Source organism: Rhinoderma darwinii, unplaced genomic scaffold, assembly GCF_050947455.1.
Source record: "Rhinoderma darwinii isolate aRhiDar2 unplaced genomic scaffold, aRhiDar2.hap1 Scaffold_127, whole genome shotgun sequence".
NCBI lineage: Eukaryota > Metazoa > Chordata > Amphibia > Anura > Rhinodermatidae > Rhinoderma > Rhinoderma darwinii.
Genome location: NW_027461959.1, coordinates 1,940,687 through 1,966,336, shown reverse-complemented (window position 1 = coordinate 1,966,336; position 25,650 = coordinate 1,940,687).

Below are 25,650 nucleotides of genomic sequence, written 5' to 3'. Positions count from 1 at the left end.
TAAAGTGCCGCATGTGTTACTATACTGACTGCGAAGTGCAGCATGTGTTACTATACTGACTGTAAAGTGCAGCATGTGTTACTATACTGACTGTAAAGTGCCGCATGTGTTACTATACTGACTGTAAAGTGCAGCGTGCGTTACTATACTGACTGCAAAGTGCCGCATGTGTTACTATACTGACTGTAAAGTGCCACATGTGTTACTATACTGACTGTAAAGTGCAGTGTGCGTTACCATACTGACTGTAAAGTGCAGTGTGTGTTACTATACTGACTGTAAAGAGCAGCGTGCGTTACTATACTGACTGTAAAGTGCAGTGTGCGTTACTATACTGACTGTAAAGTGCAGCGTGCATTATTATACTGACTGTAAAGTGCCGCATGTGTTACTATACTGACTGTAAAGTGCCGCATGTGTTACTATACTGACTGTAAAGTGCAGCGTGCGTTACTATACTGACTGTAAAGTGCCGCGTGTGTTACTATACTGACTGTAAAGTGCCGCATGTGTTACTATACTGACTGTAAAGTGCAGCGTGCATTACTATACTGACTGTAAAGTGCAGCGTGCGTTACTATACTGACTGTAAAGTGCCACATGTGTTACTATACTGACTGTAAAGTGCCGCATGTGTTACTATACTGACTGTAAAGTGCAGCATGTGTTACTATACTGACTGTAAAGTGCAGCATGTGTTACTATACTGACTGTAAAGTGCCGCATGTGTTACTATACTGACTGTAAAGTGCAGCATGCGTTACTATACTGACTGTAAAGTGCAGCGTGCGTTACTATACTGACTGTAAAGAGCAGTGTGTGTTACTATACTCACTGTAAAGTGCCGCATGTGTTACTATACTGACTGTAAAGTGCAGCATGTGTTACTATACTGACTGTAAAGTGCAGCGTGCGTTACTATACTGACTGTAAAGTGCAGCGTGTGTTACTGTACTGACTGTAAAGTGCCGCATGTGTTACTATACTGACTGTAAAGAGCAGCGTGCGTTACTATACTGACTGTAAAGTGCAGCGTGCGTTACTATACTGACTGTAAAGTGCAGCGTGCGTTACTATACTGACTGTAAAGTGCAACATGTGTTACTATACTGACTGTAAAGTGCCGCATGTGTTACTATACTGACTGTAAAATGCAGCATGTGTTACTATACTGACTGTAAAGTGCCGCGTGTGTTACTATACTGACTGTAAAGTGCCGCATGTGTTACTATACTGACTGTAAAGAGCAGCGTGTGTTACTATACTGACTGTAAAGTGCAGCATGTGTTACTATACTGACTGTAAAGTGCCGCATGTGTTACTATACTGACTGTAAAGTGCAGCGTGCGTTACTATACTGACTGTAAAGAGCAGTGTGTGTTACTATACTGACTGTAAAGTGCCGCATGTGTTACTATACTGACTGTAAAGTGCAGCATGTGTTACTATACTGACTGTAAAGTGCAGCATGTGTTACTATACTGACTGTAAAGTGCAGCGTGTGTTACTATACTGACTGTAAAGTGCCGCATGTGTTACTATACTGACTGTAAAGTGCAGCATGTGTTACTATACTGACTGTAAAGTGCCGCATGTGTTACTATACTGACTGCGAAGTGCAGCATGTGTTACTATACTGACTGTAAAGTGCAGCATGTGTTACTATACTGACTGTAAAGTGCCGCATGTGTTACTATACTGACTGTAAAGTGCAGCGTGCGTTACTATACTGACTGCAAAGTGCCGCATGTGTTACTATACTGACTGTAAAGTGCCGCATGTGTTACTATACTGACTGTAAAGTGCAGTGTGCGTTACCATACTGACTGTAAAGTGCAGTGTGTGTTACTATACTGACTGTAAAGAGCAGCGTGCGTTACTATACTGACTGTAAAGTGCAGTGTGCGTTACTATACTGACTGTAAAATGCAGCGTGCATTATTATACTGACTGTAAAGTGCCGCATGTGTTACTATACTGACTGTAAAGTGCCGCATGTGTTACTATACTGACTGTAAAGTGCAGCGTGCGTTACTATACTGACTGTAAAGTGCCGCGTGTGTTACTATACTGACTGTAAAGTGCCGCATGTGTTACTATACTGACTGTAAAGTGCAGCGTGCATTACTATACTGACTGTAAAGTGCCACATGTGTTACTATACTGACTGTAAAGTGCCGCATGTGTTACTATACTGACTGTAAAGTGCAGCATGTGTTACTATACTGACTGTAAAGTGCAGCATGTGTTACTATACTGACTGTAAAGTGCCGCATGTGTTACTATACTGACTGTAAAGTGCAGCATGCGTTACTATACTGACTGTAAAGTGCAGCGTGCGTTACTATACTGACTGTAAAGAGCAGTGTGTGTTACTATACTCACTGTAAAGTGCCGCATGTGTTACTATACTGACTGTAAAGTGCAGCATGTGTTACTATACTGACTGTAAAGTGCAGCGTGCGTTACTATACTGACTGTAAAGTGCAGCGTGTGTTACTGTACTGACTGTAAAGTGCCGCATGTGTTACTATACTGACTGTAAAGAGCAGCGTGCGTTACTATACTGACTGTAAAGTGCAGCGTGCGTTACTATACTGACTGTAAAGTGCAGCGTGCGTTACTATACTGACTGTAAAGTGCAACATGTGTTACTATACTGACTGTAAAGTGGCGCATGTGTTACTATACTGACTGTAAAATGCAGCATGTGTTACTATACTGACTGTAAAGTGCCGCGTGTGTTACTATACTGACTGTAAAGTGCAGCGTGCGTTACTATACTTACTGTAAAGTGCAGCGTGCATTACTATACTGACTGTAAAGTGCCACATGTGTTACTATACTGACTGTAAAGTGAAGCATGTGTTACTATACTGACTGTAAAGTGCAGTGTGTGTTACTATACTGACTGTAAAGTGCTGCATGTGTTACTATACTGACTGTAAAGTGCAGTGTGCGTTACTATACTGACTGTAAAGTGCCGCATGTGTTACTATACTGACTGTAAAGAGCAGCGTGCATTACTATACTGACTGTAAAGTGCCACATGTGTTACTATACTGACTGTAAAGTGCCGCATGTGTTACTATACTGACTGTAAAGTGCAGCATGTGTTATTATACTGACTGTAAAGAGCAGCGTGCGTTACTATACTGACTGTAAAGTGCCGCATGTGTTACTATACTGACTGTAAAGAACAGCGTGCGTTACTATACTGACTGCAAAGTGCCGCATGTGTTACTATACTGACTATAAAGTGTCGCATGTGTTACTATACTGACTGTAAAGAGCAGCGTGCGTTACTATACTGACTGTAAAGTGCCGCATGTGTTACTATACTGACTGTAAAGTGCAGCATGCGTTACTATACTGACTGTAAAGTGCAGCGTGCGTTACTATACTGACTGTAAAGTTCAGCGTGCGTTACTATACTGACTGTAAAGTGCAGCGTGCGTTACTATACTGACTGTAAAGTGCCACATGTGTTACTATACTGACTGTAAAGTGCCGCATGTGTTACTATACTGACTGTAAAGTGCAGCATGTGTTACTATACTGACTGTGAAGTGCAGCATGCGTTACTATACTGACTGTAAAGTGCAGCGTGTGTTACTATACTGACTGTAAAGTGCAGCATGTGTTACTATACTGACTGTAAAGTGCCGCATGTGTTACTATACTGACTGTAAAGTGCCGCATGTGTTACTATACTGACTGTGAAGTGCAGCATGCGTTACTATACTGACTGTAAAGTGCAGCGTGTGTTACTATACTGACTGTAAAGTGCAGCATGTGTTACTATACTGACTGTAAAGTGCCGCATGTGTTACTATACTGACTGTAAAGTGCAGCATGTGTTACTATACTGACTGTAAAGTGCAGCGTGCGTTACTATACTGACTGTAAAGTGCAGCGTGCATTACTATACTGACTGTAAAGTGCCACATGTGTTACTATACTGACTGTAAAGTGCCGCATGTGTTACTATACTGACTGTAAAGTGCCGCATGTGTTACTATACTGACTGTAAAGTGCAGCATGTGTTACTATACTGACTGTAAAGTGCCGCATGTGTTACTATACTGACTGTAAAGTGCAGCATGCGTTACTATACTGACTGTAAAGTGCAGCGTGCGTTACTATACTGACTGTAAAGAGCAGTGTGTGTTACTATACTCACTGTAAAGTGCCGCATGTGTTACTATACTGACTGTAAAGTGCAGCATGTGTTACTATACTGACTGTAAAGTGCAGCGTGCGTTACTATACTGACTGTAAAGTGCAGCGTGTGTTACTGTACTGACTGTAAAGTGCCGCATGTGTTACTATACTGACTGTAAAGAGCAGCGTGCGTTACTATACTGACTGTAAAGTGCAGCGTGCGTTACTATACTGACTGTAAAGTGCAGCGTGCGTTACTATACTGACTGTAAAGTGCAACATGTGTTACTATACTGACTGTAAAGTGGCGCATGTGTTACTATACTGACTGTAAAATGCAGCATGTGTTACTATACTGACTGTAAAGTGCCGCGTGTGTTACTATACTGACTGTAAAGTGCAGCGTGCGTTACTATACTTACTGTAAAGTGCAGCGTGCATTACTATACTGACTGTAAAGTGCCACATGTGTTACTATACTGACTGTAAAGTGAAGCATGTGTTACTATACTGACTGTAAAGTGCAGTGTGTGTTACTATACTGACTGTAAAGTGCTGCATGTGTTACTATACTGACTGTAAAGTGCAGTGTGCGTTACTATACTGACTGTAAAGTGCCGCATGTGTTACTATACTGACTGTAAAGAGCAGCGTGCATTACTATACTGACTGTAAAGTGCCACATGTGTTACTATACTGACTGTAAAGTGCCGCATGTGTTACTATACTGACTGTAAAGTGCAGCATGTGTTATTATACTGACTGTAAAGAGCAGCGTGCATTACTATACTGACTGCAAAGTGCCGCATGTGTTACTATTCTGACTGTAAAGAGCAGCGTGCGTTACTATACTGACTGTAAAGTGCCGCATGTGTTACTATACTGACTGTAAAGTGCAGCATGCGTTACTATACTGACTGTAAAGTGCAGCGTGCGTTACTATACTGACTGTAAAGTTCAGCGTGCGTTACTATACTGACTGTAAAGTGCAGCGTGCGTTACTATACTGACTGTAAAGTGCCACATGTGTTACTATACTGACTGTAAAGTGCCGCATGTGTTACTATACTGACTGTAAAGTGCAGCATGTGTTACTATACTGACTGTGAAGTGCAGCATGCGTTACTATACTGACTGTAAAGTGCAGCGTGTGTTACTATACTGACTGTAAAGTGCAGCATGTGTTACTATACTGACTGTAAAGTGCCGCATGTGTTACTATACTGACTGTAAAGTGCCGCATGTGTTACTATACTGACTGTGAAGTGCAGCATGCGTTACTATACTGACTGTAAAGTGCAGCGTGTGTTACTATACTGACTGTAAAGTGCAGCATGTGTTACTATACTGACTGTAAAGTGCCGCATGTGTTACTATACTGACTGTAAAGTGCAGCATGCGTTACTATACTGACTGTAAAGTGCAGCGTGCGTTACTATACTGACTGTAAAGTGCAGCGTGCATTACTATACTGACTGTAAAGTGCCACATGTGTTACTATACTGACTGTAAAGTGCCGCATGTGTTACTATACTGACTGTAAAGTGCCGCATGTGTTACTATACTGACTGTAAAGTGCAGCATGTGTTACTATACTGACTGTAAAGTGCCGCATGTGTTACTATACTGACTGTAAAGTGCAGCATGCGTTACTATACTGACTGTAAAGTGCAGCGTGCGTTACTATACTGACTGTAAAGAGCAGTATGTGTTACTATACTGACTGTAAAGTGCAGCATGTGTTACTATACTGACTGTAAAGTGCAGCATGTGTTACTATACTGACTGTAAAGTGCCGCATGTGTTACTATACTGACTGTGAAGTGCAGCATGTGTTACTATATTGACTGTAAAGTGCAGCATGTGTTACTATACTGACTGTAAAGTGCCGCATGTGTTACTATACTGACTGTAAAGTGCAGCATGCGTTACTATACTGACTGTAAAGTGCAGCGTGCGTTACTATACTGACTGTAAAGTGCAGCGTGCATTACTATACTGACTGTAAAGTGCAGCGTGCGTTACTATACTGACTGTAAAGTGCCACATGTGTTACTATACTGACTGTAAAGTGCCGCATGTGTTACTATACTGACTGTAAAGTGCAGCATGTGTTACTATACTGACTGTAAAGTGCAGCATGTGTTACTATACTGACTGTAAAGTGCCGCATGTGTTACTATACTGACTGTAAAGTGCAGCATGCGTTACTATACTGACTGTAAAGTGCAGCGTGCGTTACTATACTGACTGTAAAGAGCAGTGTGTGTTACTATACTGACTGTAAAGTGCCGCATGTGTTACTATACTGACTGTAAAGTGCAGCATGTGTTACTATACTGACTGTAAAGTGCAGCGTGCGTTACTATACTGACTGTAAAGTGCAGCGTGTGTTACTATACTGACTGTAAAGTGCAGCGTGTGTTACTATACTGACTGTAAAGTGCCGCATGTGTTACTATACTGACTGTAAAGTGCAGCATGTGTTACTATACTGACTGTAAAGTGCCGCGTGTGTTACTATACTGACTGTAAAGTGCAGCGTGGGTTACTATACTGACTGTAAAGTGCCGCATGTGTTACTATACTGACTGTAAAGTGCAGCGTGCGTTACTATACTGACTGTAAAGTGCAGCGTGCATTACTATACTGACTGTAAAGTGCCGCATGTGTTACTATACTGACTGTAAAGTGCAGCATGTGTTACTATACTGACTGTAAAGTGCAGCGTGCGTTACTATACTGACTGTAAAGTGCAGCGTGCGTTACTATACTGACTGTAAAGTGCAGCATGCGTTACTATACTGACTGTAAAGAGCAGCGTGCATTACTATACTGACTGTAAAGTGCCACATGTGTTACTATACTGACTGTAAAGTGCCGCATGTGTTACTATACTGACTGTAACGTGCAGCATGTGTTACTATACTGACTGTAAAGTGCCGCATGTGTTAGGGCACGTTCACACGTGGCGGAATTTCACTTAAATTCCGCTGCGGACACTCCGCAGCGTTAATCCGCAGCGGAGCCGTTTCTCCATTGACTTTCACTTTAATTTAGCAGTGTTCGTTTACACGATGCGTACAATTCCGCTGCGGAGCATAGGCTGCGGAGCGGAATGTGGTGTCCGCAGCATGCTCTGTCTGTTGCGGAGCAGTGGCGGACTGGTTGCGGACTCATTGCGGAAGTTCTCCATTCACTTCAATGGAGAATCGAAATTCCGCAATGAAGTCCGCAGATGTTATGTGTGGTGCGGAGCGTAACTTGACATTTCTTCATTCTGGCTGGACCAATGTATTTCTAGGTCTACAGCCAGACTGAGGAAGTCAATGGGGCTCCCGTAATGACGGGAGCGTTGCTAGGAGACGTCTGTAAATAGTCACTGTCCAGGGTGCTGAAAGAGTTAAGCGATCGGCAGTAACTGTTTCTGCACCCGGGACAGTGACTACCGATCTCAATATACATGTATCTGTAAAAAAATATATAAGTTCATACTTACCGAGAACTCCCTGCGTCTGTCTCCAGTCCGGCCTCCCAGGATGACGTTTGAGTCTAAGTGACGGCTGCAGCCAATCACAGGCCAAGCACAGGCTGCAGCGGTCACATGGACTGGCGCGTCATCCAGGGAGGTCGGGCTGGATGCCGAAAGAGGGACGCGTCACCAAGACAACGGCCGGTAAGTATGAAAATCGTTTACTTTCACTAGGGAAAGTGCTGTCCCTTCTCTCTATCCTGCACTGATAGGGAGAAGGGAAGCACTTTTCCCGCAGTCCGCAGCAGCTAGTCCGCATCAATGTACTGCACATTTTGTGCAGATCCGCAGCAGAATCTGCAACGCAGATTCTGTGCGGCATTGATGCGGACAGTTGCGGAGGAAATCCGCCACGTGTGGTCATGCCCTAACTATACTGACTGTAAAGAACAGCGTGCGTTACTATACTGACTGCAAAGTGCCGCATGTGTTACTATACTGACTATAAAGTGTTGCATGTGTTACTATACTGACTGTAAAGTGCCGCATGTGTTACTATACTGACTGTAAAGAGCAGCGTGCGTTACTATACTGACTGTAAAGTGCCGCATGTGTTACTATACTGACTGTAAAGTGCCGCGTGTGTTACTATACTGACTGTAAAGTGCAGCGTGTGTTACTATACTGACTGTAAAGTGCAGCATGTGTTACTATACTGACTGTAAAGTGCAGCATGTGTTACTATACTGACTGTAAAGTGCAGCATGTGTTACTATACTGACTGTAAAGTTCAGCATGTGTTACTATACTGACTGTAAAGTGCCGCATGTGTTACTATACTGACTGTAAAGTGCAGCATGTGTTACTATACTGACTGTAAAGTGCAGCATGTGTTACTATACTGACTGTAAAGTGCAGCATGTGTTACTATACTGACTGTAAAGTGCAGCGTGTGTTACTATACTGACTGTAAAGTGCCGCATGTGTTACTATACTGACTGTAAAGTGCAGCATGTGTTACTATACTGACTGTAAAGTGCAGCATGTGTTACTATACTGACTGTAAAGTGCCGCATGTGTTACTATACTGACTGCGAAGTGCAGCATGTGTTACTATACTGACTGTAAAGTGCAGCATGTGTTACTATACTGACTGTAAAGTGCCGCATGTGTTACTATACTGACTGTAAAGTGCAGCGTGCGTTACTATACTGACTGCAAAGTGCCGCATGTGTTACTATACTGACTGTAAAGTGCCGCATGTGTTACTATACTGACTGTAAAGTGCAGTGTGCGTTACCATACTGACTGTAAAGTGCAGTGTGTGTTACTATACTGACTGTAAAGAGCAGCGTGCGTTACTATACTGACTGTAAAGTGCAGTGTGCGTTACTATACTGACTGTAAAGTGCAGCGTGCATTATTATACTGACTGTAAAGTGGCGCATGTGTTACTATACTGACTGTAAAGTGCCGCATGTGTTACTATACTGACTGTAAAGTGCAGCGTGCGTTACTATAATGACTGTAAAGTGCCGCGTGTGTTACTATACTGACTGTAAAGTGCCGCATGTGTTACTATACTGACTGTAAAGAGCAGCGTGCGTTACTATACTGACTGTAAAGTGCCGCATGTGTTACTATACTGACTGTAAAGTGCCGCGTGTGTTAGTATACTGACTGTAAAGTGCAGCGTGTGTTACTATACTGACTGTAAAGTGCAGCATGTGTTACTATACTGACTGTAAAGTGCAGCATGTGTTACTATACTGACTGTAAAGTGCAGCATGTGTTACTATACTGACTGTAAAGTTCTGCATGTGTTACTATACTGACTGTAAAGTGCCGCATGTGTTACTATACTGACTGTAAAGTGCAGCATGTGTTACTATACTGACTGTAAAGTGCAGCATGTGTTACTATACTGACTGTAAAGTGCAGCATGTGTTACTATACTGACTGTAAAGTGCAGCGTGTGTTACTATACTGACTGTAAAGTGCCGCATGTGTTACTATACTGACTGTAAAGTGCAGCATGTGTTACTATACTGACTGTAAAGTGCAGCATGTGTTACTATACTGACTGTAAAGTGCCGCATGTGTTACTATACTGACTGCGAAGTGCAGCATGTGTTACTATACTGACTGTAAAGTGCAGCATGTGTTACTATACTGACTGTAAAGTGCCGCATGTGTTACTATACTGACTGTAAAGTGCAGCGTGCGTTACTATACTGACTGCAAAGTGCCGCATGTGTTACTATACTGACTGTAAAGTGCCGCATGTGTTACTATACTGACTGTAAAGTGCAGTGTGCGTTACCATACTGACTGTAAAGTGCAGTGTGTGTTACTATACTGACTGTAAAGAGCAGCGTGCGTTACTATACTGACTGTAAAGTGCAGTGTGCGTTACTATACTGACTGTAAAGTGCAGCGTGCATTATTATACTGACTGTAAAGTGCCGCATGTGTTACTATACTGACTGTAAAGTGCCGCATGTGTTACTATACTGACTGTAAAGTGCAGCGTGCGTTACTATACTGACTGTAAAGTGCCGCGTGTGTTACTATACTGACTGTAAAGTGCCGCATGTGTTACTATACTGACTGTAAAGTGCAGCGTGCATTACTATACTGACTGTAAAGTGCAGCGTGCGTTACTATACTGACTGTAAAGTGCCACATGTGTTACTATACTGACTGTAAAGTGCCGCATGTGTTACTATACTGACTGTAAAGTGCAGCATGTGTTACTATACTGACTGTAAAGTGCAGGATGTGTTACTATACTGACTGTAAAGTGCCGCATGTGTTACTATACTGACTGTAAAGTGCAGCATGCGTTACTATACTGACTGTAAAGTGCAGCGTGCGTTACTATACTGACTGTAAAGAGCAGTGTGTGTTACTATACTCACTGTAAAGTGCCGCATGTGTTACTATACTGACTGTAAAGTGCAGCATGTGTTACTATACTGACTGTAAAGTGCAGCGTGCGTTACTATACTGACTGTAAAGTGCAGCGTGTGTTACTGTACTGACTGTAAAGTGCCGCATGTGTTACTATACTGACTGTAAAGAGCAGCGTGCGTTACTATACTGACTGTAAAGTGCAGCGTGCGTTACTATACTGACTGTAAAGTGCAGCGTGCGTTACTATACTGACTGTAAAGTGCAACATGTGTTACTATACTGACTGTAAAGTGCCGCATGTGTTACTATACTGACTGTAAAATGCAGCATGTGTTACTATACTGACTGTAAAGTGCCGCGTGTGTTACTATACTGACTGTAAAGTGCCGCATGTGTTACTATACTGACTGTAAAGAGCAGCGTGTGTTACTATACTGACTGTAAAGTGCAGCATGTGTTACTATACTGACTGTAAAGTGCCGCATGTGTTACTATACTGACTGTAAAGTGCAGCGTGCGTTACTATACTGACTGTAAAGAGCAGTGTGTGTTACTATACTGACTGTAAAGTGCCGCATGTGTTACTATACTGACTGTAAAGTGCAGCATGTGTTACTATACTGACTGTAAAGTGCAGCATGTGTTACTATACTGACTGTAAAGTGCAGCGTGTGTTACTATACTGACTGTAAAGTGCCGCATGTGTTACTATACTGACTGTAAAGTGCCGCATGTGTTACTATACTGACTGTAAAGTGCCGCATGTGTTACTATACTGACTGTAAAGTGCAGCATGTGTTACTATACTGACTGTAAAGTGCCGCATGTGTTACTATACTGACTGCGAAGTGCAGCATGTGTTACTATACTGACTGTAAAGTGCAGCATGTGTTACTATACTGACTGTAAAGTGCCGCATGTGTTACTATACTGACTGTAAAGTGCAGTGTGTGTTACTATACTGACTGTAAAGAGCAGCGTGCGTTACTATACTGACTGTAAAGTGCAGTGTGCGTTACTATACTGACTGTAAAGTGCAGCGTGCATTATTATACTGACTGTAAAGTGCCGCATGTGTTACTATACTGACTGTAAAGTGCCGCATGTGTTACTATACTGACTGTAAAGTGCAGCGTGCGTTACTATACTGACTGTAAAGTGCCGCGTGTGTTACTATACTGACTGTAAAGTGCCGCATGTGTTACTATACTGACTGTAAAGTGCAGCGTGCATTACTATACTGACTGTAAAGTGCAGCGTGCGTTACTATACTGACTGTAAAGTGCCACATGTGTTACTATACTGACTGTAAAGTGCCGCATGTGTTACTATACTGACTGTAAAGTGCAGCATGTGTTACTATACTGACTGTAAAGTGCAGCATGTGTTACTATACTGACTGTAAAGTGCCGCATGTGTTACTATACTGACTGTAAAGTGCAGCATGCGTTACTATACTGACTGTAAAGTGCAGCGTGCGTTACTATACTGACTGTAAAGAGCAGTGTGTGTTACTATACTCACTGTAAAGTGCCGCATGTGTTACTATACTGACTGTAAAGTGCAGCATGTGTTACTATACTGACTGTAAAGTGCAGCGTGCGTTACTATACTGACTGTAAAGTGCAGCGTGTGTTACTGTACTGACTGTAAAGTGCCGCATGTGTTACTATACTGACTGTAAAGAGCAGCGTGCGTTACTATACTGACTGTAAAGTGCAGCGTGCGTTACTATACTGACTGTAAAGTGCAGCGTGCGTTACTATACTGACTGTAAAGTGCAACATGTGTTACTATACTGACTGTAAAGTGGCGCATGTGTTACTATACTGACTGTAAAATGCAGCATGTGTTACTATACTGACTGTAAAGTGCCGCGTGTGTTACTATACTGACTGTAAAGTGCAGCGTGCGTTACTATACTTACTGTAAAGTGCAGCGTGCATTACTATACTGACTGTAAAGTGCCACATGTGTTACTATACTGACTGTAAAGTGAAGCATGTGTTACTATACTGACTGTAAAGTGCAGTGTGCGTTACTATACTGACTGTAAAGTGCTGCATGTGTTACTATACTTACTGTAAAGTGCAGTGTGCGTTACTATACTGACTGTAAAGTGCCGCATGTGTTACTATACTGACTGTAAAGAGCAGCGTGCATTACTATACTGACTGTAAAGTGCCACATGTGTTACTATACTGACTGTAAAGTGCCGCATGTGTTACTATACTGACTGTAAAGTGCAGCATGTGTTATTATACTGGACTGTAAAGATCAGCGTGCGTTACTATACTGACTGTAAAGTGCCGCATGTGTTACTATACTGACTGTAAAGAACAGCGTGCGTTACTATACTGACTGCAAAGTGCCGCATGTGTTACTATACTGACTATAAAGTGTCGCATGTGTTACTATACTGACTGTAAAGAGCAGCGTGCGTTACTATACTGACTGTAAAGTGCCGCATGTGTTACTATACTGACTGTAAAGTGCAGCATGCGTTACTATACTGACTGTAAAGTGCAGCGTGCGTTACTATACTGACTGTAAAGTTCAGCGTGCGTTACTATACTGACTGTAAAGTGCAGCGTGCGTTACTATACTGACTGTAAAGTGCCACATGTGTTACTATACTGACTGTAAAGTGCCGAATGTGTTACTATACTGACTGTAAAGTGCAGCATGTGTTACTATACTGACTGTGAAGTGCAGCATGTGTTACTATACTGACTGTAAAGTGCAGCGTGCGTTACTATACTGACTGTAAAGTGCAGCGTGTGTTACTATACTGACTGTAAAGTGCAGCATGTGTTACTATACTGACTGTAAAGTGCCGCATGTGTTACTATACTGACTGTAAAGTGCCGCATGTGTTACTATACTGACTGTGAAGTGCAGCATGCGTTACTATACTGACTGTAAAGTGCAGCGTGTGTTACTATACTGACTGTAAAGTGCAGCATGTGTTACTATACTGACTGTAAAGTGCCGCATGTGTTACTATACTGACTGTAAAGTGCAGCATGCGTTACTATACTGACTGTAAAGTGCAGCGTGCGTTACTATACTGACTGTAAAGTGCAGCGTGCATTACTATACTGACTGTAAAGTGCCACATGTGTTACTATACTGACTGTAAAGTGCCGCATGTGTTACTATACTGACTGTAAAATGCAGCATGTGTTACTATACTGACTGTAAAGTGCAGCATGTGTTACTATACTGACTGTAAAGTGCCGCATGTGTTACTATACTGACTGTAAAGTGCAGCATGCGTTACTATACTGACTGTAAAGTGCAGCGTGCGTTACTATACTGACTGTAAAGAGCAGTATGTGTTACTATACTGACTGTAGAGTGCCGCATGTGTTACTATACTGACTGTAAAGTGCAGCATGTGTTACTATACTGACTGTAAAGTGCAGCGTGCGGTACTATACTGACTGTAAAGTGCAGCGTGTGTTACTATACTGACTGTAAAGTGCCGCATGTGTTACTATACTGACTGTAAAGAGCAGCATGTGTTACTATACTGACTGTAAAGTGCCGCATGTGTTACTATACTGATTGTAAAGTGCAGCATGTGTTACTATACTGACTGTAAAGTGCCGCATGTGTTACTATACTGACTGTAAAGTGCAGCATGTGTTACTATACTGACTGTAAAGAGCAGCGTGCGTTACTATACTGACTGTAAAGTGCCGCATGTGTTACTATACTGACTGTAAAGAACAGCGTGCGTTACTATACTGACTGTAAAGTGCCGCATGTGTTACTATACTGACTGTAAGGTGCAGCGTGCGTTACTATACTGACTGTAAAGAGCAGCGTGCGTTACTATACTGACTGTAAAGTGCAGCGTGCGTTACTATACTGACTGTAAAGTGCAGCGTGCGTTACTATACTGACTGTAAAGTGCCACATGTGTTACTATACTGACTGTAAAGTGCCGCATGTGTTACTATACTGACTGTAAAGTGCAGCATGTGTTACTATACTGACTGTAAAGTGCAGCGTGCGTTACTATACTGACTGAAAAGAGCAGCGTGCGTTACTATACTGACTGTAAAGTGCAGCGTGCGTTACTATACTGACTGTAAAGTGCAGCGTGCGTTACTATACTGACTGTAAAGTGCCACATGTGTTACTATACTGACTGTAAAGTGCAGCGTGCGTTACTATACTGACTGTAAAGAGCAGCGTGCGTTACTATACTGACTGTAAAGTGCAGCGTGCGTTACTATACTGACTGTAAAGTGCAGCGTGCGTTACTATACTGACTGTAAAGTGCCACATGTGTTACTATACTGACTGTAAAGTGCCGCATGTGTTACTATACTGACTGTAAAGTGCAGCATGTGTTACTATACTGACTGTAAAGTGCAGCATGTGTTACTATACTGACTGTAAAGTGCCGCATGTGTTACTATACTGACTGTAAAGTGCAGCATGCGTTACTATACTGACTGTAAAGTGCAGCGTGCGTTACTATACTGACTGTAAAGAGCAGTGTGTGTTACTATACTGACTGTAAAGTGCCGCATGTGTTACTATACTGACTGTAAAGTGCAGCATGTGTTACTATACTGACTGTAAAGTGCAGCGTGCGTTACTATACTGACTGTAAAGAGCAGCGTGCGTTACTATACTGACTGTAAAGTGCAGCGTGCGTTACTATACTGACTGTAAAGTGCAGCGTGCGTTACTATACTGACTGTAAAGTGCCACATGTGTTACTATACTGACTGTAAAGTGCCGCATGTGTTACTATACTGACTGTAAAATGCAGCATGTGTTACTATACTGACTGTAAAGTGCAGCATGTGTTACTATACTGACTGTAAAGTGCCACATGTGTTACTATACTGACTGTAAAGTGCCGCATGTGTTACTATACTGACTGTAAAGTGCAGCATGCTTTACTATACTGACTGTAAAGTGCAGCGTGCGTTACTCTACTGACTGTAAAGAGCAGCGTGTGTTACTATACTGACTGTAAAGTGCAGCATGTGTTACTATACTGACTGTAAAGTGCCGTGTGTGTCACTATACTGACTGTAAAGTGCAGCGTGGGTTACTATACTGACTGTAAAGTGCCGCATGTGTTACTATACTGACTGTAAAGTGCCGCATGTGTTACTATACTGACTGTAAAGTGCAGCGTGCGTTACTATACTGACTGTAAAGTGCCGCATGTGTTACTATACTGACTGTAAAGTGCCGCATGTGTTACTATACTGACTGTAAAGTGCCGCATGTGTTACTATACTGACTGTAAAGTGCCGCATGTGTTACTATACTGACTGTAAAGTGCAGCGTGCGTTACTCTACTGACTGTAAAGAGCAGTGTGTGTTACTATACTGACTGTAAAGTGCCGCGTGTGTTACTATACTGACTGTAAAGTGCAGCATGTGTTACTATGCTGACTGTAAAGTGCAGCGTGCGTTACTATACTGACTGTAAAGTGCCGCATGTGTTACTATACTGACTGTAAAGTGCAGCGTGCGTTACTATACTGACTGTAAAGTGCCGCATGTGTTACTATACTGACTGTAAAGAGCAGTGTGTGTTACTATACTGACTGTAAAGTGCCGCGTGTGTTACTATACTGACTGTAAAGTGCAGCATGTTTACTATGCTGACTGTAAAGTGCAGCGTGCGTTACTATACTGACTGTAAAGTGCCGCATGTGTTACTATACTGACTGTAAAGTGCCGCATGTGTTACTATACTGACTGTAAAGTGCAGCATGCGTTACTATACTGACTGTAAAGTGCAGCGTGGGTTACTATACTGACTGTAAAGTGCCGCATGTGTTACTATACTGACTGTAAAGTGCTGCATGTGTTACTATACTGACTGTAAAGTGCAGCGTGCATTACTATACTGACTGTAAAGTGCCGCATGTGTTACTATACTGACTGTAAAGTGCAGTGTGCGTTACTACACTGACTGTAAAGTGCCGCATGTGTTACTATACTGACTGTAAAGTGCAGCATGTGTTACTATACTGACTGTAAAGTGCAGTGTGCGTTACTATACTGACTGTAAAGTGCCGCATGTGTTACTATACTGACTGTAAAATGCAGCATGTGTTACTATACTGACTGTAAAATGCAGCATGTGTTACTATACTGACTGTAAAGTGCAGCATGTGTTACTATACTGACTGTAAAGTGCCACATGTGTTACTATACTGACTGTAAAGTGCCGCATGTGTTACTATACTGACTGTAAAGTGCAGCATGCTTTACTATACTGACTGTAAAGTGCAGCGTGCGTTACTCTACTGACTGTAAAGAGCAGCGTGTGTTACTATACTGACTGTAAAGTGCAGCATGTGTTACTATACTGACTGTAAAGTGCCGCGTGTGTCACTATACTGACTGTAAAGTGCAGCGTGGGTTACTATACTGACTGTAAAGTGCCGCATGTGTTACTATACTGACTGTAAAGTGCCGCATGTGTTACTATACTGACTGTAAAGTGCAGCGTGCGTTACTATACTGACTGTAAAGTGCCGCATGTGTTACTATACTGACTGTAAAGTGCCGCATGTGTTACTATACTGACTGTAAAGTGCCGCATGTGTTACTATACTGACTGTAAAGTGCCGCATGTGTTACTATACTGACTGTAAAGTGCAGCGTGCGTTACTCTACTGACTGTAAAGAGCAGTGTGTGTTACTATACTGACTGTAAAGTGCCGCGTGTGTTACTATACTGACTGTAAAGTGCAGCATGTGTTACTATGCTGACTGTAAAGTGCAGCGTGCGTTACTATACTGACTGTAAAGTGCCGCATGTGTTACTATACTGACTGTAAAGTGCAGCGTGCGTTACTATACTGACTGTAAAGTGCCGCATGTGTTACTATACTGACTGTAAAGAGCAGTGTGTGTTACTATACTGACTGTAAAGTGCCGCGTGTGTTACTATACTGACTGTAAAGTGCAGCATGTTTACTATGCTGACTGTAAAGTGCAGCGTGCGTTACTATACTGACTGTAAAGTGCCGCATGTGTTACTATACTGACTGTAAAGTGCCGCATGTGTTACTATACTGACTGTAAAGTGCAGCATGCGTTACTATACTGACTGTAAAGTGCAGCGTGGGTTACTATACTGACTGTAAAGTGCCGCATGTGTTACTATACTGACTGTAAAGTGCTGCATGTGTTACTATACTGACTGTAAAGTGCAGCGTGCATTACTATACTGACTGTAAAGTGCCGCATGTGTTACTATACTGACTGTAAAGTGCAGTGTGCGTTACTACACTGACTGTAAAGTGCCGCATGTGTTACTATACTGACTGTAAAGTGCAGCATGTGTTACTATACTGACTGTAAAGTGCAGTGTGCGTTACTATACTGACTGTAAAGTGCCGCATGTGTTACTATACTGACTGTAAAGAGCAGCGTGCGTTACTATACTGACTGTAAAGTGCCGCATGTGTTACTATACTGACTGTAAAGTGCCGCATGTGTTACTTTACTGACTGTAAAGTGCAGCATGTGTTACTATACTGACTGTAAAGTGCTACATGCGTTACTATACTGACTGTAAAGAGCCATTAAAGGAGCCCTGACACAAGTTTGAACACTGACATTGTTCTTTCATTTTTGTGTTTGAATTTTGGATACACGTTGCCCTGGTCATTTTACTAGTATTTATAGCTGGGGCAATATAGGGATATTTACTACACAATTGCCTGTAGCATTATGAGACCTTGCAATTTATAACAATGATGTTCAATAAGGGCCTGTTCACATCACCGTTCGATTCCGTTCCGTAGTCGACTCCGCTATTGATTCCGTCGGAAAGCCGGAAACCAGCCGGAATGGTGACGAACGGAAGCCATTAGCGATGTTTCCATCAACATTGAGATCAATGGTGACTGAAACGGAAGCTGTGCTGTCACTTTCACTTTACGTTGCGGGGTTCACCCGACAGAACCTCGGAACGGAAGCGAACGGTGATGTGAACAGGCCCTAATGTATTTTTTTGTTCACACAGCTTTAATTTTTTTGTTTAGTTTTACAAGTTGTTTCTTACTTACAATTTTTTTATTTTGTGTGGTGGGGGCGCCATTTCCATTTTCGCCTCAGGCAGCAGAAAAGCTAGAATCGGCCCTGGACACTGGCCTGTGCAGAAAGGATGGCTTCACAGCGTAACACACATCTATGGATCATTTTATAGTTTTTTTACCCCATTATTATGCCACCTGACTATGCCACTGATGTACTCTGCCCAGCTTACATGTACCCCCACATTATAAATGGAAACACCAGTAATACTCAAACAAAACTACTACCAAGCAAAATCTACGCTTCAAAAGCCAAATGGCGCTCCCACCCATCTGAGCCCTACAGTGTGCCCAAACAGCAGTTTACTTCCACATATATGGCGCCGCCATACCCGGCAGAACCCTTTTAACAATTTTTGGGGTGTGTGTCTACAGTGGTATAAGCTGGGCACGACATACTTGCCACTGAATTGGCAATTCTGGGGAAAATTTTAAATTTTTACTTTGCACCATATGCAGCGCATTTATTTATGGAAAAAACCTGTGAGGTGAAAATGCTCACTACACCCCTTACTAAATGCCTTGAGGGGTGTAGTTTCTAAAATGGGGTCACTTCTGGGGGGTTTATTTTATTATTTCCCATCTGAGCCTCTGCAATTGTGAACCAATTCTGTGTAAATTGCCAAATTAGGCCTCAATTTCGCATGGTACTCTCTCAATGAGCCCTGTCAAATGTCCAGGCAAAAGATTAGGGCCCCATGTAGGGTGATTCTAAAACCGGGAAACACAGCATAATAATTAGAGCGCTGTCTTGTTATGGTGGCACAAGCTGGGCACCACATATTGGCATATCTATGGAAAAAAATCCCATTTTCACTCTGCAATATCGAGTGCACACTAATTTATGCAAAACAGCTGCAGAGTTAACATGCTCACTACACCACTAGGTAAATGCATTGAGGGGTGTAGTTACCAAAATGGGGATCACTTTTGGGGGTTTCCACTGTTTTGGTCCCACAGGGGTTTTGCAAATGCGACATAGCGACCAGAAACCAATCCAGCAAAATCTGTACTCCGAAAGCTAAATTGTGCTCCTTCCCTTCTGAGCCCTGCTGTGTGCCCAAAAATGAGTTTATAACCACATATGGGGTATTGCCGTAGTCGGGAGAAATTGCTTAACAAAGGTTTGGGTTCTTTTTCTGCTTTATTTTTTGAGAAAATGAAAATTTTTGAGCTAAAGCTACGTCTTATTGGGAAAAAAAATGTAATTTTTATTTTCACTGCCCAATTCAAATAAAATCTATGAAACAGCTGTGGGGTGAAAATGCTCACTACACCCCTAGATTAATTCCTGAAGGGGTGTATTATCACAAATGGAGTCACTTTTGGGTAGTTTCCACTGTACTGGTACCTTAGGGGCTTTGCAAAAGTGACATGGTGTCAAGAAACCAATCCAGCAAAATCTGGGCTCCAAAAGCAAAATGCCGCTCCTTCTCTTCTGCTCCTTGCCATGTGCCCAAACAGCAGTTTATGACCACAAATGGGGTATTGCCGTACTCAGGAGAAATTGCTTTACAAATGTTGGGGGGTTCTTTTTTTCCTTTTATTTGTTGAGAAAATTAAAAATGTTGACCTAAAGCTACATCTTATTGATGAAAAAGGATTGTTTTTATTTTCACTGCCCAATTCTAATAAATTCTATGAAACACATGTGGGGTCAAAATGATCACCACACACGTAGATCTTCAAGGGGTGTAGTTTCCAAAATGGGGTCACTTTTTTGGTGTTTTCATTGTTTTGTCCCCTCAGGGGCTCTGCAAATGCGACCTGGCCTCCGCAAACCATTCCTGCTAAATTTGAGCTCCAAAAGCCAAATGGAGCTCTTTCCCTTCTAAGCCCTGCCGTGTGTCCAAACAGCCGTTTATTACCACATGTGGGGTACTGTTTTACTCTAGAGAAATTGCTTTACACATGTTGTGGTGCTTTTTCTCCTTTTAATCCTTGTGGAAATGAGAAAAAATTAGCTAAACCTACATTTTCTTTGAAAGAATGTCGATTTTCATTTTCACGGCCTACTTCCAATAATTTCTGCAAAAAACCTGCAGTGTCAAAATGCTCACTATACCCCTATATAATTTCCTCAAGGGGTGCAGTTTCCAAAATGGGGCCACTTGTGGGGGGTTTCCACTGTTTTGGTCCCTCAGGGGCTTTGCAAATGCGACATGGCCTCCGCAAACCATTCCTGCTAAATTTGAGCTCCAAAAGTCAAATAGCGCTCTTTCCCTTCTAAGCCCTGCCGTGTGTCCAAACAGACGTTTATGACCACATGTGGAATATTGTTTTACTCGGGAGAAATGTTTTACTCTACAAATGTTGTGGTGCTTTTTCTCCTTTAGTCCTTTTGGAAATAAAAAAAAAATAGCTAAACCTACATTTTATTTGAAAGAATGTAGATTTTCATTTTCACAGCCTACTTCCAAAAAATGTCTGAAAAAAAACTGTCCGGTCAAAATGCTCACTATACCCCTAAATAAATTCCTTCGAGGGGTGTAGTTTCCCAAATGGGGTCACTTTTGGGGGGTTTCCACTGTTTTGGTACCACAAGAGCCCTTCAAAACTGACATGAAGCCTAAAATATATTCTAATAAAAAGGAGACCCCAAAATCCTCTAGTTGCTCCTTTGCTTCTGAGGCCGGTGCTTCAGTCCATTAGCACACTAGGACCACATGTGAGATATTTCCTAAAACTGCAGAACCTGGGCAATAAATATTGAGTTGCGTTTCTCTGGTTAAACTTTGTGTTACAAAAAAAATGGATTAAAAATTAATTTCTGCAACAACAAAAAATTTAGTTTGTAAATTTCACCTCTAGTTTGGTTTAATTCCTGTGAAACGTCTAAAGGGTTAAGAAACTTTCTAAATGCTGTTTTGAATACTTTGAGGGGTGAAATTTTTAAAATGGGGTGACTTTTTGGGGGTTTCCAAGATCTAAGGACCTCAAAGCCGCTTCACAACTGAACTGGCCCCTGTAAAAATAGCCTTTTGAAATTTTCTTGAAAATGTGAGAAATTGCTACTAAAGTTCTAAGCCTTGTAACGTCCTAGAAAAATAAAAGGATGTTCAAAAAACAAGGCCAATCTAAAGTAGACATATGGGGGATGTTAATTAGCAATAATTGTGTGTGGTATTACTATCTGTCTTACAAGCAGATACATTTAAATTTAGAAAAATGCTAATTTTTGCAATTTTTCGTTACATTTTGGTGTTTTTCACATTTATATACTGTATGTATCGAGCAAATTTTGCCAGTAACATAAAGTCCAATGTGTCATGAGAAAACAATCTCAGAATCGCTTGGATAGGTTAAAGCATTCCGAAGTTATTACCACATAAAGGGAAACATGTCAGATTTGAAAAATGAGGCTGTCAGGAAGGTCAAAAGTGGCTAAAGAGGGAAGGGGTTAATATTATGTGTGATATACTGGGAAGCTGGAATTTTTTTTAGAATGGAGTGGAATTGGAAAAAAACAGCAGGTCCGCAATTTTCTTATGGATTTCGTTTTTATGGTGTTCTCTGTACAGTGAAAGTGACATGTTACCTTTATTCTGAGGGTCAGTACGATCGCGGTGATACCAAATGTATATAGTTTTTGTTATGTTTTATTACCTTTAAAAAAAACTACAAAGTTTGAAAAAAATATTTGCACCATATTGTGACCCCCATAATAACTTTTTTATATTTCTGTGTACAGGGCTGTGTAAGGCGTCTTTTTGTACGTGGAAAGATGTGGTTTTTATTGATACCATTTTGGGGAATATCGGGCATTTCAAACACACTTCATTCAATTTTGTGGGTGGTTGTAGTGGCAAAAAAACAGCGATTCAGACATTTTTTATTTTTTTCACGCTACGGCGTTCACCATATTGGATAAATATTTTTATATTATTATAGTTTGGGTATTTTCGGACGCAGGGATACCTAATGTGTTTATGTTTATTTTTATATTGTGATCTAGGGATTTTTTTTAATTGTTTTTTAGCCCCTCTAGGGGATTTGTACCTGCGATCATTGGATCGCTTGTGCCATAGACTGCAATATCACAGTATTGCAGTCTATGTTGAAATCAGTGCTTTGTTATTGAGACCTGCCACAGGCAGGTCCTAATAGCAATCTTCCTATAGCAGGGCTGGGAGCGTTCACAAGGCGGCCAGCTGCTAGAGGAACACACCGGCTCCCACCATCTTGCCGCGTGTGAGCCGGTGTTACACAGCAGAGACCCAGCGGCTATGACGCCCGCTCTGCTTCTGAGCAGGCGCCATATTTAAATACCCTTTCCTTTACATAAATAGCCAGTGCAGCGACAGGAAAGGGTTAACAGGAAATAACTAAGAAGCAAAACGTTCTTCTTTTCTGCCTCCCTTCAGCCCCCGTAGCATTGATTTTATCATATCTCTATATAAATAGTAAATCTGTCTAGTTATGAAGTGATATGTCACCTCACCATACTGTAGCGTTACATTACTGAGCAGTCTTGCCATTCAGGAGTGTGGACAATTTGGGTGACAACAGTTGTCTGGGTTTTCTCTGAGCAGATATACAGAAGTGTCCTTCCTTAACTTATGTCTTCGGCCCCATGCACACGACCGTATTTTTCATCCGTAATTACGGACCCATTAATTTCTATTGGCCACGGACACCTTTCTGTATTTTTGCTGAAAAAATGATAGAACCTGCCACTCTCCCATAGAAGCCTATGGGCGCTTCCGTATATACGGACGGCTACGGATGTGTATGCATAAATCGTCCGTATTTACAGAAGCGTTGCTAAGCAACATGTTAGTGACATAATTTGCAGCCTCCCTTTTTTTTTACGTATCCGTATATACGGATCAAATACGGATGCACTACAGACCGTATTTGCGGATATCGTTCCATATATATATACGGCTGTCTACGGATTCGTATTTACCGACAGTATTTACGGATAGATGAAAATACGGTCATGTACATGGGGCCTAACCCGAGATATATGGCGCGAGATGTTAAACGAAGATGTAAAAGAAAGTATTTACTCCGACGGATGCCATATGTTGCCCATAGACTCCCATGTTAAAAACAAGTGTACGTTGCTTTTTTTTGCTAGATGGCACGAGATTGTATTGAATTGGTATTATGATACATTGTATAACTTGATGCAAGTTAAGGGTTAACACATCTGTAAGGCCCAGTTCACACAAAGTTTTTTGATGCCGAAACCGTATCAGATTTCGTGTCAAAAGAAGTCCCAAACCGCCTCCCATTGATTTCAATGGGAGGCGGAGGCGTTTTTTTTCCGCGGCGGCTTTCATCCGCTCGTGTTACAGAAAAGCTGCATGCTCTTTCTTGCCGCGGTTCCGCCTCTGACATCCCATTGAAATCGATGGAAGGCAGAGAGAAAGCGTTTTTCGAGCCGTTTTTTACCCAAAAAATGCAGCGATAAAGGCCACGAAAATAGCGGCAAGAATTTGCAGGCAGATTTTCCATTCCTGAATGAATTTTAAGGCATATTTTTCTGCCTGCAAAAAAACTCTCTGTAAACGGGGTCTAACTGAGAATTATTATTTTTATTTACAATCTATTTACTGTTTTTTCTTCCCTTTTTAGAGATGACGTGTCTTCATATGATGTCATCAGTCCTACTCCTATGTGGTGAACAGGTAAGTTACAAGAGGTAGGTGACTATTTAATATGAATGTATTGTCTGCGTTATTCACATAGAGTATATATGTATACTGCTACACATGGCCGGACGTGTTGCACCCATAAAATGGCGTAATCAGGAAAGATTGGTGACATATTTAGGAATGAATGACTCTCTTTTATGGACAGTTGTAGACACATGAAGGATTTTTGTGGGAATGATCTTCTACATGGGGAATAATGCCGGGGTTGCAGATATCTTGTAATGTCTGCCCCTTACATGAAGAGTCTCTATAGTGAGACATATGAGAATGCGTGTACGATTGGGAGCAGATCCCATCTACAGCCCCCATATCCTTCCAAATCACTTTACTGCATCATGGGAAATACCTATTTTTGTTGGCAACTTTGCCCATGAAGGAACTTTATGCTTTAGGTTGGGGCTACATGGGAATTTCTTTTTTTTTTTGAAAAACAATTTTTATTTTTTTCAAACATAGCAAATTACGACAGATCAACAACAAATACATTTATCAAAAACAGACATTTTACATTGGATAGCATTAAGTAGAAACAAAAGCAAGGTCTTTTTTTTTTTTAATACAACTCATAGCAATGATCTACTGTGCAGTTTCCCTTCTGTCCAAAACTCAATTTTGCCGTTGTGAATCTTCCCCTCTCTGATACCATAGTCTTTTGACTCGTTATCCTTAGTTTACCTTATTTAAGTGCCAAGACCTATCTTCGTTAAAACCTTTTTAATTTGCCCAAAGTCCCTTTTAGATCTTCCGTGAGATACCACTTTGTGTACTTAAAGCTATTTACTACCTCCCCAATCTCCGCATCTGGTAATTGTTCAAGAAAGGGCTTCCATTTCCTAAAAAAGCCCGCTGTCCTTTCCCCTTTGTGTTTTACTGCTTCTATCTTGTCTGAAAACAGACAAATTCTCATTTGTTGTGTTATTTGTGTTAGATTCGGTATGTCTGATTCCAGCCATTGTCTCAACAAACACCTCTTAGCTATGATAAGTATGATATGTACCAGGGGGGGATGTCCCTCTCCCACCTTGTCAGTTGAGTTCGCTTGGTGAAAGAGAATTTTCATAGGATCCATTGGGAGTGCGGTCTCCCATAGCGTTTGTATGTAATCTAATACTATTTTCCAGTATCGCTGGGTCTCCGGGCATGACCATATGCTATGATATAAATCTGTGCGTGGTTGGTTACATTTCGGACATGCTTGCAGTCTGTCGAGATTGTCTACATTGGGTGGTATATTAACCCCTTAAGGACGCAGCCTAGTTTGGGCCTTAAGGCTCAGAGCCCATTTTTCAAATCTGACATATTTCACTTTATGTGGTAATAACGTCGGAATGCTTAAACCTAT